Here is an 8,063-nt window from a genome sequence, read left to right on the forward strand (position 1 = left end):
AAGTACTTATCCCTAATCATCTAAGTAATACTGTATAAAACGTATAAATTATTTGTGAATTTTATAATTTATTACTCTTTTTTTTTACAAACTAGTTTTATTTGTAATAAGAATTGGAATTAACCCAAAATGTCCAGCAATAAGGGATAAACATAATCTTTTTGTTTTTCTGTGACCAGAATAGTATGTAAATATTAAAATGTTATATGCAGGTATATTTTTGATACTTAAGAAACTGTTTACAATATATAATTAAGTAGTGAAAATATGCAATCCACATAATTAAGTTTGATGATCTCATTTGTGTAAGAAAAAATAATTATATTTGTGTGTTGTTTAAAAATGTCTGGAGGAAAAAGCTAGAGCATATTGAAGCTATTATCATTGGTTGGTGAGACTTCAGGTGCCTTTTATTTTATTCATTAAAAACAGATGTGATTTTTGAATTTTCTGTAATGAGCATTTATTGTTTGAAAGGCCACTACCAGCCTACATGGCACCTTTATGCATTTTCAAAAAGGGTGCCTGGTCTTGTGTGTACAGCGCCATACCAGAATTCACTTATTGGCTAGAAAATACAACTTTTAGCTTTCACTTTCTTCCCTGGCTTTTTTCTTTTTTCATAATGGACTACACACAAAATCATGTCATGAACTTGAAAACTTACAGAATAAAAATGACTTAAGGTTACATTATCTTTTAATTCAGCTTCTTTGGGAAGGCCCTCTCTGCTCTTGACAGCTATCTTGTCATGCTGAACCTTTGAGCTCACACTCCTGTCTTCTCTTTTCTGTTTACTTAGTCTACCCAAACATAATCAATCCTTCAGGATTCAGCTAAAATTACCCTTCTCTTTGAAACCTTTTCCATCTACTCTAATGCATATGGTAATTTCTTTGCTTTTGAACTTCTCTTAAATTAGGTCAAGGACATAGATTAAGTAGGGGATGATGGTGAATGGATTACATTTCACCTGCTAATTCCAGATGACTAGTCAGGACTCCTTCCAGCAATGTGTTGAGAATGATACTGAATTATACATAGCCTCAGGGGGAAAGACGCTTGAGTTGAGAAGGAATGTTCATCCTGTGTGTGGAAAACAGATCAGGTAGCCCATATCCCATTTATTCTCCTTCCTGGGTTGGGCAGTAACATTCTACCTTTGGTTTGATGGTGCAACTTTAAATATCTAAGTCATAGATACTGTGTCTTAATACTTCTTGCTCTTTCATGTTATTGTTATTGTAATTTCTTTGTGCATAAGAGTACTCAGGAAGTAACTCTTCAGTGGTGCTTTCTGCACCCCAACATTGTAAGTTCGTTTCTGTTTCAGAACTTTTAGATTTGAAGGACTTTTTATTGATCGTTTTTTTCTTTAGATCAAATCTACTAGTGCACAATTCTTAATTTTCCATTGAGCCTGTTATCTAGAGTATGACTTTAGAAATGCTGAGTTCCCTTCTTTTTCCCCCATGGATCTTCTCTCTGGACTCCATTTCCTATCCATCTGGCTGATTTTAAGTCACTTACCTGATCCATGCCAGGGTAAATGTTCAACCTCTTATTGGAATAAGCTCATTGAGTACCACAATTCCATGGCTATTTAGCATGCTTAGTTTAAACTTATCTTGACATAGTGGATGCTTGCCAGTAGTTTTCTGTAAAACTAAAAGATGTGAGAGGAAAATAATATATTTAAATTTTAATAAGCATAGATAGCATACTCACCTCTGCAAATGATGTACACTTTAATGTAAGTAATAATTGGTCTGCTAAAAAAAATACAAACACCTGAAAACCACCATTCTGAATCATAGTAATATATGCTTTGAACCCCTAATTTGCAAGAAACTCTCATATCAGTGGAAAATTGCTAAGAATTTTAAGCAGACTTGGTAAGAGGAAAATGAAAATTCTAGGTAAAATAATTTAGGTTTAGTGCTGATATTCTGTATTTGTCTTGAATTAAAGTAAAAAGAAAATAAGGCAGTTGAGAATTCTTTTTTATTTATTTTTTGACATATTTCACCTTTACATTCTTTCAAAGAGATTTGGATGTAAAAGTGTGTTTATATCAGAATTTACACAGATTTATAACAGGTTTCTAGCTATTGCACTAAGCTTTGTATATTTCGTGTTTAAAAGTGGTAATGACTTTCATTTGTGTACATTAAGTCAAAATAGGTTTCAGGATGATTAAAGTAGTTAAGACTTCTATAAAAGTTATTTCTCATTCTGAACATGGCATGCAGTCTCTTTAGTCTGTCATCTTACCATTACTATATATTTAGTGACTTGGACATTCTACATATATGCCGATTATCTTTTATTAGTTCCTGATTTGAATGTAAGGCATGAAAATGGGTGGAGAGATTTAGCTTAACATTACACATTTAGTAAATAATAGGGCAGAAATTCAAACCCAGGTTTTCCTTAGATTTAGGCATTATAAAATTTTTCATAAAAAACATTTGGTATATAACAGAATCTGATATATATATGTAACTTATTGTTTGAGATATATTTTTATAGAAATATAGAAATATTTTTATTATTTGTGTATTTTTATAAACTTTATAAACTTTGACTATCATCATGTAAAAAAAATTCATCTGGATTTTGCTTTATGAAAGAGAAAACACAAAATTATCTCTGATCTTAGCTTTTCTATCTATAGAAAGCTATACCATATTGATCTTTTAAAATTCAATAGTATATTTAATGATAAAAAGCCTAATATAAAATTTTTTGAGATCTTTCATTTTTCACAATTACCATGTACATTCATATTTTATATGAATAATGCATGTGTATTACTGATTATAACTGTATTTAATCTTTTACTTCTCAAGGACTTGGTCAGTGAAATGATACAGTAATGCTGCTATTAATTATGTGCATTATATTTTACTAGGATTTATAATGAAATACTCCCTGGAATTTTGGCTTGTTCTCTGTAATAGGTTGATTTATTCTTTGTTCAGTTTCTACTCACCAAAAAGTCATTTTTCTTTTGGGTGTCTTTTGCTTACTAAATTTATTTTAAAATGTTACTTTTGTAAGTAGATCAATAATAGATATTGGATTGAAATAATAGGGAATAATCAGGAAAAGATTTACCTGAGAAGCAGGTAATTAAATTTTTTTCTAAGCTAATATTTAATAAGTGAGTTCAAAACATTGAGAAACAAAGAGAATGTCATCATCAAAAGCAAGAGAATTTTAAACCCTGAAACCATCATTAATTGTTGTTCCTTCATCTCATTCATGTAGCTCATTAAAACCCAAATGGTCACTTTGGTTGTTTATTATACTCATATTTTAAAAAAGAAGAAAGAATGAAGGAAAAAATGGATTCCTTCCTAGGAATTCTTTCTTTAGGCTTTTGTTTAGAAATGTAAGAAGAGACAAGCTTTACCAGAGCAAGTTTCTGAACTTAGAACATATTTCTTTTAGCAAACTAGTGAAATGTGTCTGCAGCAAAAGGAAAACAGTATTTTGCTCTATTTTTTTCTTCCTTGTCATGGCATGACATGGCCTCTTTTCCTTGGATTAAGATACAGGAGCCATGTGGTTTATTCAGGACCCCCTCAGACTGTCTCAGCTAGATTTGCTGTGTTTGCCTTATGAACCTTGAGCTACTGCCTTTCCTGCTTTATAGCCTGTGTTATGCCAACATTGCTATCTGTGCTGCCTCAAGTACAAATTGGATGAACAACCCGTGACACTTTTTCAATATTATTACATTAAACCAAGTGGATTTTGATTGATAACCTAATATTCAACTAATGCAGAACATCAATCATGGCAAGTATATTAATTATTTAATATTGCAGTCTAATTCAGAAATCGATGTGCTGCATGAGGGGAAGGGAAACTCATGGTTCCCAGAAGATTTAAGACAGGGAATGATTAAAAAAAAGACCTGCTGTACTCCTGTGTGTTAGTTCGATACAAATCTTTATTCATTTGCCAATAATCTCTTCCCATTTTCCACTTCAGGACCATTTTATCAGTTTTGAGACCTATAATTGAATTAAGTCTGCTTTCAGCACAGGGCAAAAGGAGTTGCACAAATATTGATGAAGTCATGACAGGGACAACCCAAGAGACAGACTGCTAAGAGGACAGGTTTTACACCATTTGTTACAGGATCCCTATATCAGTGTCTTGGAGTTTGTGTCCATATTTTTAAAAATCCATCAAAACTTTTGGACTCACTTTTAGGATTTTCACACTAAATATCACCCTCCGCAATATCATTTCTATAGTACTGTTTAGTTTCAACTGGACCTCATAAACATTATCCTGAATACTCTTTCACAGCAACTTATATATTACACAAATCTTAAATATTCTTCTAATGTGCTTTTTTGTGTATTTTCCTTGATTATTTACACAGCTGAGGGTAAATGGATAATCATTTAAGCGTGTGACTGTCTTGTTTTTAAATTATTTTATTTAGTATTTTAATTTTTTATGTATATGAATACCCAGTGTTGTGCAGTGCCTGTGGAGGTCAGAAAAGAGTGTCAGATTCCTCTGGAACTGCAGTTATGGATGGGTGTTAGCCACTCTGTAGGTGCTGGGAACCAAACCTGGGTCCTCTGCAAGAGCACCACTGCTCATAACTGCTGAGCCAGCTCTCTTGCTCCATGAGTGACTACTTTGTAATAGAGCTTAAATTCAAATTTAGATACTTTGCTTCTGGAACAAAGATTATATTGCCTATATGTACTTTATGTTATATTTATATATACTCCTATTGTTTTATTTGTGTCATTTTGAAATGGCCATTATGTATAAAATTAGAAGAAATAGAGGACTTAAATATATTTTGTCATTAAAGTTGTCACTATAGATTTCCTTTGGTTCATATTTCCCTGGTTTTTAAGTCTTCTTTTGAAAACCTTCCTGAATTATTGTTATGTTTCTCTTGTTAATAACATATTTCAGGACCCCTGTCCCACCCCCACCTCCCATGTTATCTGAGACTCTTCTTCCCTGGCTTTTCACTCCAGTTAATTTGAGAACTGGTGTGGAAAGCCTCTAATGTTCTAGTCTAGTTGTAAGCACTTCTCTGAGACCTTTAAAACAGTACAAAAAAACAAAGCAAAACAACCTCCCCATATGTGTTCACGCAAGTGCAAATCCTCCCCCATTTCCTAATGTTACTATCCCAGCAGCTCCTCACAGCTGTAAATGTCTTGCCTTGTGGGTTGGTTACAGCCTGGAGCTGGGCACGACCATTCAGAGACCTGAGCTGATTGCTGCTGATCCACCCAACCTTGTCTCAAAATGGGCAGATATCAGATGCTTACAGTTGGTTAAGTGCACTGATTAAGACATTAACAAGTAGGGCTGGAATATGAAAATTAAAAGATGCATTGCACTTCCTCACTGACTTTCCTTTTCCATGGTGTCTTTGAGAAACTAAATCAGCATTTTTAATGAACCATAGTGAATTCTATGGCAGGGTTTGTCCAGAGTGTTACAGGAGTACTTTGGGAAGAATTCATTATGTTATGCATAAGGGAAAGTTTTCTTCCATTGAAACATAATTTAGGTTGAGTCCTGAGGGACTGTTTTTCATTTTGTTGTTTGTTCGCTAAATGAGGAGAATCAGGGTAGACTGAGAGAAAAGGAGCATTTTAGGGAGATGGAGCAAGTGGTTCAGTGTGAGTGAAACCAGTTTAATGGTCTGGTCACTCCTGCTACTGCCATGACTTTCCATGAGGTGTAGCTTCTGGCAATAGCAGAAGATTATTTTTGAAATTTTGAGAAAGGTTATATTTTAGAAAGATTTTGCTTTATTATGGAGGGCACATTGATATTGAGCAAGGCAGGAGCCATTTGGGTCCATTAAGAGACCGATGCAGTAATTTAAGTGGGAAAAGAGGATGGTCTCAACTAAGGCAACAGCTATGAAAACAGAAAGATGCAGTTAGGTAAAAATGATAAGTAAGAATGTTGGATAGCCAGGACTCTGGTTGCTTACCTTTAGCTGTGTTTTATAGTCAAGAAAAGTGAGTGTTGGGATTAATGCCTATTTTTCCTTATAACCTTGCATTTAAAACACGTTTTTAAAAACTTCTAATTTAAAGTGCCATGTGAAAACATAGCCAAGCAATATCCTACCTTTCTCTTCTGTTTTGAAGAACAGCTTCTTATCCTCAGTTCTAAAATCCAAATAGCTCAGAAAACTAGATTTTCCTTAATTTTGTGACAGATACAATTGACAGCAACAACAGTTACCAAATGATCCATTTATAATTTTTACTAGTCTTTTTTTTTTTAAATCCCATTTTCATGCTTCCTTCAGAATCCTTAATGTGTATAATGCTGCATTTCTGCTCCAGGCCCCTGAGTGTTACCTGACATAAAATTTGTTTATATGCCTTATTACCTTTCTAAAACCCAAACACGTTGAAGTATGTCTAGCCCCAATGGTTTCAGATAATGAATTATGGCTTTGTATTTTAAATCTGAGTTGTTGGTGGTGTTTTGGTGGGTTTTTTTTTTTTGTATATTGCAACATCATTTTCTTATTCTAATGACCATTATCTGAGACAGTAGCCACAAGGAAAGTGAGGTACATATTGAGTAGTATAAACTTCAAGGTAGATTGCTTTGTGAACCTAAAGAATAGTGTGTATAATACATTTCTGTTTGGGATTATAAAACACAGAAGAGGGGAAAGATGCACAGAGTCATATACATAGACACAGCTAAACAGAATATCTTTAGAAGGATAAACAAAGAGTCATTATCTGTGAATGAAAATTGGTAGTCAGTCATGAACGGAGGCCTTAATTCATTATGTGTATTTGTGAGTGTGTGCATGTTATACTACATGTCCTATTTATGTATTTTTACAATGTTGCTATAGTTGGGGTTAAATTTTAAGTTAAGCATAGAATGCCCTTGTGAAAACTCAAATATTAGGCATATTAATTTTGTAATAATAAAGTTTGAAATAATCAAACATATTCTGTCAGCATAACCTTCTCTCACATCGTGTGGTAATTCTTGTCATTTATCGAATTAGGACTGTGATAACATTAGAGATTAGAAAATGAGTCTTGCCAGCCCTTACATTTCTACACTGAGTTTATAGTTTTGCTAAGGTTGCCAGAAGAGTGAGTAAAGAGAATGGCCTAAGACAAGTGCCAGTCCATGGAATGGTCATTGCTCCTATGTGAGATTAGTCAGTAAGAGCCAAGGTTGAAAGTCTTGTGTATAGTTTTTAAGCAACAAAACCAAAGGGATTAAAGTCAGGGAACTTTGAAAAGATGAAGGAAACTGGAAAAAAAGAGAGTATTTTTTTCCAGCAAAGGAAAAATAGGAGACAGAAATTGAAAAGAAAGTTGGAATTAAATACATATAATTTCATGTTACAAATGGTTAAGACCTGAGTCTGGAGTGATATCAGCAGTTAAAAGTATGTACTGCACTTGTGGAGGACCTGAATTGACTTCCCAGCATGCACATCAGGCAGCTTACATCTCCCTGTAGCTCTAGCTCCAAGGGATCCAGAACTCTCTTCTGGACTCCAAGGGTACTAGCACTCACATGCATATTACACCCAGACACATATAAGTGCACATAATTAAAATAAAATAAATCTTAAAAAGATAAGACATGTAGTTATGTTGAAACTAAAATATTGCTTGATCAGAGTGGGGAAAATCAAAGCTCATCTGTCACTAATAAATTGGTATAGATCTAAATCTTTTAAAAGTTTTCCAGTTTGAAGACAGACATGGTGACATACGCCTTTAATCTCAGCACTCTAGAGGCAGATCCATAGAGAGTCCAGACCAGCTGGGACTACAGGGAGACTGTCTCAAAAAGACCTAAACAAACAAACAAATAAATAAATAACGCATTTGACATACTTCATCAAATGTCTGTTTAAATTATCTTTACTACTACAGATACTTATTTTTTGTATCACCAGCAGTTTCTTTTACAGTCAAAAACAGGAAGTTAAATAGCAAAATATATCATGCTGGGGTTTTTTTGATATTTTATTTCTCAGTATTACAATTATAGATTTTGAT

The 8,063-nt window shown here is 33.6% G+C and overlaps 1 protein-coding gene across 1 annotated transcript in view; it reads left to right on the forward strand.

Annotated features, from left to right (window-relative positions):
• The window catches only part of Rsrc1 (arginine and serine rich coiled-coil 1), a 413,201-nt gene that overhangs the window by 200,532 nt on the left and 204,606 nt on the right, over nucleotides 1-8,063 (forward strand). The gene's annotated exons all lie outside the window — the stretch shown is intronic.

The sequence above is a fragment of the Nannospalax galili genome, unplaced genomic scaffold (genome assembly GCF_000622305.1).
Source record: "Nannospalax galili isolate Female #2095 unplaced genomic scaffold, S.galili_v1.0 scaffold617, whole genome shotgun sequence".
NCBI lineage: Eukaryota > Metazoa > Chordata > Mammalia > Rodentia > Spalacidae > Nannospalax > Nannospalax galili.